Source organism: Zootoca vivipara, chromosome 13 (assembly GCF_965207765.1).
Source record: "Zootoca vivipara chromosome 13, rZooViv2.hap1.1, whole genome shotgun sequence".
NCBI classification, from domain to species: Eukaryota; Metazoa; Chordata; class Lepidosauria; order Squamata; family Lacertidae; genus Zootoca; species Zootoca vivipara.
The window spans coordinates 6,133,673-6,142,816 of record NC_142596.1 but is presented as its reverse complement, the minus strand read 5'-3'; positions in this window follow the sequence as shown (position 1 = coordinate 6,142,816).

Below are 9,144 nucleotides of genomic sequence, written 5' to 3'. Positions count from 1 at the left end.
ATAGAAGGGGAAGAAATGGAGGCAGTGAGAGATTTTACTTTCTTGGGCACCTTGATCACTGCAGATGGTGACAGCAGTCACGAAATTAAAAGACGCCTGCTTCTTGGGAGAAAAGCAATGACAAACCTAGACAGCATCTTAAAAAGCAGAGACATCACCTTGCCGACAAAGGTCCGTATAGTTAAAGCTATGGTTTTCCCAGTAGTGATGTATGGAAGTGAGAGTTGGACCATAAAGAAGGCTGATCGCCGAAGAATTGATGCTTTTGAATTATGGTGCTGGAGGAGACTCTTGAGAGTCCCATGGACTGCAAGAAGATCAAACCTATCCATTCTTAAGGAAATCAGCCCTGAGTGCTCCCTGGAAGGACAGATCGTGAAGCTGAGGCTCCAATACTTTGGCCACCTCATGAGAAGAGAAGAATCCTTGGAAAAGACCCTGATGTTGGGAAAGATTGAGGGCACTAGGAGAAGGGGACGACAGAGGACAAGATGGTTGGACAGTGTTCTCGAAGCTACGAACATGAGTTTGACCAAACTGCGGGAGGCAGTGCAAGACAGGAGTGCCTGGCGTGCTATGGTCCATGGGGTCACGAAGAGTCGGACACGACTAAACGACTAAACAACAACAACAACAACCAAACAAAAAAAACCTTATTTATCACAAAGTGCCCAGAGTTGTTGAGCTTTTTGGGGGGAGCTGCTGACCAAAGTTTTGGAGGTTTTTTTGGGGTGTGTGCAAAAGCTGCTTTGCTTTTTTTGGGGGGGGGGGTGCCCCAAAGCTGCTGTGCTGTTTTGGGAGGAAAGAGAACAGAAATAAATGACGAATAATACCTTCACTGGAACTAACACGCAGCACTGACATAATCTGCCAAAGCGCCACCCCCCCAGCACAGAACAGGTTAAAAAACGAACGCTGTTACACCCAATCATAGTCTGCCAAAGCGCCAGAAAAACAGCACAGAAAGGGTTAAAAAACCAATCTCTGGCTACCAGCAGCAACAACAACAACAAAGGATCCGGGTTTTAACAGCGGAGACAAGCTGTAGCAGAGACAAGCTCTAGCGGAGACAAGCTGTAAGGAGGAGCGGGAGAACAAATGGGGGGGGACAACAACAGTGTGAATGGGCCGGTGGGGCGCGTGCCAGCAGTGAGGGCTCTGCGTGTCACGTCTGACACGCGTGTCATAGGTTCACCATCACTGTTCTAAGTCCCAGTGCCACCAAGAAGGCTATCTGCCTGGTGGAGTCTCACATGTGGGCAGGATAGTGAGCTGAGTCTCCAAAGCTGGCTTGGCACATGTAGGGCAGGGTAGCCAATCAGGTGCCCTGTGGATGTTGTTCAGCTCCAGCTCTCACCAGCCTCAGCCAGTGGGAGCTGGAGTCCAGCAACATCCAGAGAGACCAAGTTGGCTACCGCTAGCAGCAGGTTTTGTTACAGGGCCTGATGGGCCAGGATAGGGCCTGGTGCTGCAAGGGGGAACTCAGCTGATGGAATGTGCACACTGGCTGGTACTGCAGCCTAGATGGTACCACCAAGCTCTGTTTTCCAGGCCTGCAGGATAAACAATAGCAGCGGGTTAAGGAGGAAGACCAGAGTCTCCTACGGGGGATGATCCCGAAGATTAGGACTGAAATGCAATGCCTGCATGAAATCTGAGGCAGTATGCAATGACGTTGCCAGCACTTGATGCCAAAGTCAGGCTTGGAGGCAAAGGAGGGCCTGGCCCTGGAGTCCCTCAGAGTCAAGCCTGGAATAACCTGGCAACTGAGAGTTAAACATTAAAAGCTTCCCTAAACAGGGCTGCCTTGAGATGCCTTCTAAAGGTCTGGTAGTTGTTGTTCTCTTTGACCTCTAGTGGGAGGGCATTCCACAGGGTGGGTACCACTACTGAGAAGGCCCTCTGCCTGGTTCCCTGTAACTTAGCTTCTCGCAGCGAGGGAACCGCCAGAAGGCCCTCGGCGCTGGACCTCAGTGTCCGGGCAGAACAATGGGGGAGGAGACGCTCCTTCAGGTATACTGGACCGAGGATGGGAACCCAGAGCCCAAGGAGGAGCTCTGGGTTCAGGGCAAAAGTTGGCATTGCTTGAGCCTGGTTTTCAGATCCTGATCCTGGACATTGATGATAAAAACAGAATCTGAATGGTCAAATGCAGGCTGCTTGGGTCCTCTGGCTCTTAGAGAATATGGCATAAATAGCACTCCCAGCATGCAAGGCCACAGGAAGATCGCCACGCCCTTTAACACACTGCACTGTGACCATAAATCACCTTTCCTTTATTTAAGTTAGCAGCCCCAAGAAGAAAAGCAGCAGTAAAAGGAAACAGGCACAGCATAAAAGGGTAATTGCGGTCTTAAAGGATTATGACTCTCTCACTCCTCCCTGTGTACCTTGCCTGCATCTCTCTTTGTGACACTGGGTGAAATGCAGGAGCTCATAAAATGTTACACAGAAGGGGAATCATTATTGCCTCCGATAGCCTTTTGGGTACTTGCCACGACCCCTCCAAGATTTTGTCTCCCGTAAAGGCATCACCCAGAGACATTCCCTAGTCCAAAAATAAGTCTACTTATTACCCAGTAAATGCAAACTGCTGCCTTAAGATTTTTCTGAAACAAAGCGATCTACCCCCTTGGTGTCAAAGCCCAATACACACAGTAACCAAGGCAAGGAGTCTCAGGCATGAGGGCTGGCCCAACCAACTGAGTTCACGGTGACCTTCAGACCTTGAGAGCCACCTTGAGTGTGAGGTTGGTATCTGCATCTGCTACCAGTGTTGAAGGTCCCTTTATCAGTTGTGCAGACTCAGGCATGTTGTGACTCTGTAGCTGCAAGTGAGTGGATGGAAGGAGTTCAACACCCTCCAGGGTGAGAGCTTGCTCTGGTATCAATCTGGCCCCCTCTCAGGTGAGGGATGGGAAGGAGTATTAGATGGTCCAGTGACCAGTGTGGCTGGGGCATGAGTCCATTGCTCCTTCAGATATTAGCTACTATTAAAAAATGATTAGAAAACCAAGGGGGGAGGGACTACACACACTCTCTCTATTAAAACATACAGTTTGTTACAATAGAAACATCACAGCACAAACCCTTTCCGTACAAACAGTCAGTTCCCAAAAGCCTGTTGGAACAAGAAAGTCTTCGCCTGCCAGCAAAAAGACAACCACCAAAGTTCTCTAGGAAGGGAGTTCCTAGGCCTGGGAGCAGCCACCGAGAAGACCCTCTCCTGCGCCCCTACTGTGTGTACCTCTGATACAACCTTATGTGTTTATCTACTGTAAATTGCTTTGAGATCTTTCAGACAGTAATCAGTTTATAATGAAATAAAACCATTAGGTAGAGTAAAGCAGCTGCTTCAGGTAGTAGATGCCATGGGATGGGCAGTGAGGTGTTGGAGGGCAGGTGAGTAGAAGTGTCCCCCTAAACTAGCTTGATGAGGTGGGGGAACGCTGCTTTGGCCCCAGGGTGGAAGTAAAATTCAACTCTCCACCTGGCCAACTTCAGCCAGTGGGGAGGTTGACACCTTTGTCCTTTGCTCCAGGCAGCAAAATGTTGCTGTGGGCCATCCGGACGCAGCTGCCTTGTTGAAGAGAAGCAGATCTGGAGTAGAGACAGCTTGGGAAGCCCCCCTGCACACCACCTTTTTCTTGATGGAAGAAAGGAGGGATCTGAAATTTAAAAGGCTTTGCTGATGGAATGAACAAACATACATACATAGGAAGCTGCCTTATACTGAGTCAGACAATTTGGTCCATTTCGCTTTCTATTTCCTACACCGACTGGCAGCAGCTCTCCAGCAGGAGACATTCTGAACCCCAGCTGGAGATGCCAAGGACTGAACATGGGACCTTCAGCATGTAAGTCGGACGCTCTGTCATTAAGCTACAGCACTTCCCCTTGTATGTAGATTGTAGGTTTACATGGGGTGTTGTTCCACCCCACCTTGCAGCCCTGAATAAGAGACCTGGAACAAAGGACAGCTACTGTAGATAGATCATATTGCCTATTGAATACAGGGTCAAGCACCCTGCATGTTGCTGCCTTGGGCAAGGGCACGCCTCACACTCCTTAGGCTGCACCTGAAGCCTCCAGGGGACTCTCACAAGCCCCAACAGGTATGCCACAGGTGACTAAACAAAAACTGCTCTGGGTAAATGTTAATGCCTGAATTTCACGCCCATTTTATAATATCATATTGACTAACTGGGGAAGGGAATGTGCAGACAGGGTTCAGACAGGGGCATGCTGTGGCGGCAGCAATGGCAAATTTCCTGCCAGGGATTATATAACACAGTAAGAGAGAGAAAGGGTGTGTGTTTGTTTCCATGCACATGTGCGCCCACACACTCACACTCACATGTTGGGGCTTCTCTCCCCAACTGTCTTCCAAGGTAATTTTTTTTAAAAAATTTTTTTTATTGATTTTCCATTTTTAACAGTATTATAACATATTATCTCCATTTATAAGTTTTTAGCTCCACCGAGCTATTCGACTTCCCTCCGTTCCGTCATCTGGTTTTTATAAAACACATCTTAATTTCACACATTTATATCATCACGATTCTACATTTATCCCATCTTATCCTAAACTTGAGGCACAAAATAGAAAATTTATTCCAATAAACGCTGCATGGTTTAGCTCAGTCCTGTCAGTGTCTTTACATGTTTACAGTAACTATATATTGAATGAATTTATTTCAGTCTCTCTGAAACGCTTGGTCACTCTGGTTTTGGATTTCTCCCGTTTTAATGTATTTTTAATATTTTGCTCGAAGCCGCCCAGAGTGGCTAGGGAAACCCAGCCAGATAGGCGGGATATAAATAAATTATTATTATTATTTATTATTATTATTATTATTACAGTGGTACCTCGGTTTATGAACACAATTGGTTCTGGAAGTCTGTTCATAAACTGAAGCGTTCATAAACTGAAGCAAACTTTCCCATTGAAAGTAATGGAAAGTGAATTAATCCGTTCCAGACGGTCTGCGGAGTAAGCGTTCATAAACTGAAGCAAACTTTCCCATTGAAAGTAATGGAAAATGAATTAATCCGTTCCAGATGGGTCCGCAGCGTTCATAAACCGAAAATTCATAAACCGAGGTGTTCATAAACCGAGGTTCCACTGTATTACTATTCTACATGCTCCTCACTCCCTCTGCAAACCCAGCAGACTGGAGCTTCTAGGCTACAGTGCCAACTTTCCAGAGCATCCCATCAGCTGCTGCCAACCAGCCAGTCCCAGCACACCAGGCCCTATAAAGCCCTGGGCCCAACCTCAGTGCTTGCTCCTCATACTGAGAAACCTGCCTCTGGTGAGAGACTTGCTGCCTATTCTTCTGATACTGGGAGAAAGATTGGAACAAAGTGGTTGAGCCCATGCTTTGCACACAGGGCCAGCGCATCCATTAAGGCGAACTAGGTAGCTGCCTAGGGCGCCAAAATGGAGGGGGCGCTGGCCAGCCTGCCCACCGCCCCCTCCCCCCGGTGCTGCCTGGGGCCGCCTCCACTGTGCCTCTCAGCTGTTGAGCGGCTTCAGGCCACTATCCGGAGGCGCGTGGGGAGCACAAGCCTGGGGCCGCCGTGCCGCGCCTCTCAGCTGTTCAGCGGAGGCAGCCCCAGGCCTGCGCTGCCTGCGCTACCCACCTGAAGCTGCTGAGTTCAGCGCCCCTTCCGCGCCCCTGATGGCCAGGCGCCCTGGCGCCGTGTGCCACCCAGCCTTGGAGGCACCCTCTTGCTTGCTCGCTGGAGCCGGGCCTAACCCTCCAGCAGCTAGCGCGCCGAGATCAGGCTCCAGAGGAAGCAGGGGAAGGCCACGCCAGAAACAGGGAAAGGCCACTAGCTGACAAGGTAAAGAGACTGCTTTTTACCCCTTCCCCTCACCAACAATCAAGAAACTCTCTTTTTATTTTATTTTATTTTTATTTTCCTACTTTTTATTTTTTTCTATTTTCTATTTTACTATTTTATTTTTTATTTTTATTTATTTATATTTTTTGTTCCACTTACATTTTTTCTTTAAAAAAAGGCCAACAACTCTGGGAAATGGGGGGGGGGTGCCAGAAGCTGATCTCGCCTAGGGCGCAAAAAACCCTAGCACCGGCCCTGTTTGCACACACAAGGTCACAGCTCAGTTCCCAGTGGCATCTCCAAATAGGGCTGGGAATGTCCCCTGTGTGAAGCGTCCCGTCCCGTCCCCCTTTTAGATGACTGATCTTCCTATATCCTCCCCTTTGTTTAGCCAAGAAGGACTTAAGACTCTCCCAGAAAGAAGCTTCAGTGTCAATTATCCATGGGGCTACAGTACCCAGTTTGCTGATGGTAGCTCCCATGGTGGGCCTTCTCCACAGGTCAGAGCTTAACATGGAGGGCTCACTCTGGCATGGGTCAGCGGGGTCATACCAGAGCTCTGGTGCATCCCTGCTGGCAAGCGCCAGAGCGCTAGACTGGAAGGTGCACCCCTTTTGATGCCCCAATTGGGGGCAAAAATGTTGGAGGGTATGGGAGTGGTGCTGGAATAAATAAGATGCGAAAGAGCAAGGGAAGTGGGGGGGGGAAGGAGGAGGAGGAAGGCTGGAAACAGTTTCTGGTGTCTATACTGCTTCTCCAGCTCTGTGTTACAAGGATGTCTGCAAATGTGGCATGAAGGCTGGCAACATCAAACCCCCTCACCCCCACCCCCCCACCCCGTGTGAGACTCCCTTGCAGACGGCCACAGTGCCTGGAGTCAGGTTGTACTTTCATAGCAGTGACCATGGTGCATCTGCAGCAGCACAACCAGATGCCTCCATCTGCCCCAGCTGCAACAAAACATGTCCCTCCTGTATTGGTTTCTACAGCCACGGCAGGCACTGAAACCTTCCAACAGTTTTACTTCACTCCCAAAGGCGCATTCCTCCATTGTCTCAAGAAAGACAGATGCCAGCAACTGCTTCGCCCACCCTTCTGACCAAGGCATTTTGCAAAGCAGAAGTTTGTTTTCTGATGAAACCGGCTTCTAAGTTTCTAAGAAAACCCCAAATCAGACACAGGATGACATACACTTTTCCTGTTACGTCCTTGATGAACCTACTCCTGCAGTCTTTGCACAGCGCCTTGACAAAGCCCTGTGTTGGTCCTGATTAAATTCTGCCGGAAAGTAGCTGTGTCCAAGTGCTCCCCCCCCCCCCCGGTGCTCTCCCTGGTGGCAAAGTGGGTGATAAGTCTCCATGGAGAGGAAAGCGTGACTCCATGCGAGGTGAGGGCCATGCTGTGTGAGATGCTACAGGCCGTTGAAAGTGACCCAGGAACCCTGCTGCAAGGCACCCAGATGGAAGGAGTGGGCAAAGAGATCCAGAGTGTGAATGGGCAGCAGGGGGGCCGGGACTGCAAACAGAGGCAGTCAGTAGCTGAAAGCAAGGGGGAAGGGCAGGGGTGCCAACTTGAATAAAACATTGCGGGGGACGCAGGTAAGCCCCGCCCCACATAATTGATCACATGACACAGTGCATGCACACCATTTGAATGCATCAACTTTGGGGGGCCAAGCCCCCCTCAAATATTTTATTGTGGGGCTGAAATTCCCACAGCCCCAAGGAGTTGGCTGTTATGGAGAAGGACAAGCTGGTTGGAGCTGAGGAGCTGCTTCTGATCGATATCTCAACCCCCTGGTGTGGAAGAAGGGATGCAGGAGGGAAGTGACTGAGTGGAGAGCAAACTGCAGGATGGAGGTGAAGAGCTGCTGCTTATAGACCTCTTCACTCCATGTGTGCCAGCGGTGCAGGAGGAGATGGAAGAGGTCTGCATGCATGAGCAAGAGGAACTAGTGCCTGCAGAAATGCCAGAAGAAGGGGAGCAGCAGAAGGAATGGGAGGCATGTATGAGCATGCAGGAAGAGCAGCTGGTACCTGAGGAAGTGGCAGTGGAGAAAAACATGCAGGGAAAGTTGGAGATCCGTGGGCACATGCACCAGGCAGGGTAGTGCCTGCTGAACTGGGTGAGATAAAACCCTCCCATGACTTTGCCTTCTGGGTGCCCCAAGATGGCCTTGTGGGGTGGGGATCAGTCCCTATACTGAGTGCAGTCCTTAAGCAGGCCCCAGCAGCCAGGGTCCTGTGAGTTTGGGGAGCAAGGGATGCTGTGTTACCTGCCTTTATTTGGGCCCATGAGGGGCACAAGAGACATTGGGAATAACCAGAGAGGGGACTACGTGGCTGTCAGCTTGGGTGACTGGGCAAACTGTTCCTGAAGAAGGTGGCAGGACTTTGGAGCAGGGGATGAAGTGGTCCAGGGGCAGCAAGAGGGAAAAAAAGATGAAAGGGACTCCCAGGGTACCAGTGGGAAATCAGATTTGATTGCGGAGTTGTGCCTTGAGGCCCTGGGTGCAACTACAGAGACTGCTTGGGACCACTTGGGGACTGGGGTCCAAGTTTGGAGCCTCTGATCTGTGGGAATGTTAGGGATGTGGATTAGGATATATTATTAGATAGATCCTATCCAAGCTTGTGTTAGCAAGCTTCCAATATCAGCAGAGTGACATTTCCCCTTTTGTGCGCAGCAAAGTGTGAGTGTTAGGTTTGCTAGAACCTCTACAACAATATTATACTTCAATATTATACTTCCTGACAATCCCCTTTGTCCCTCTTAAAAGAAATACACAACACGGTGTTCATAAAATAAGATAGAGTTTACTTACAGGTTCATCCTGAGTTAACAGCATAATCTCAGAAAGGCAGGCTTGCGTAGAAAAGTTACAAATATATACATCTGGAGTCTACTTAGTAAAGTGAGGCTCCATCTGGTCTCTCTCTTGGCAGCAGGCCAAGAGGGAGAACCATCCTAACTGGAGATTCTCTGGAGATGAGTTCCCGTTGAAGGAGAAAAGGCTAAGAGAGAGAATGGCTGCTGACTAGGGGCTTTTGTCTGCCAGCTAATCCATCACATCTGCATATCTGGAGGAACAGGAACTGAACTTAGTCAGGTGTCCCTCCAGGTGAGTTCCTGTTAGTGGACACTGTAGGAACTGTTGTGACTTGTCTGTCCCAGTGTTCCATCCCACATGATCCACAACCAGACGGGAGAACAAAGAGAAATTGAAGGGCTCCACAAGGAATGAACCTGTGATCTAAGACCCGAAGTGGCTGTTGATCTACTTGAACTGAGGCC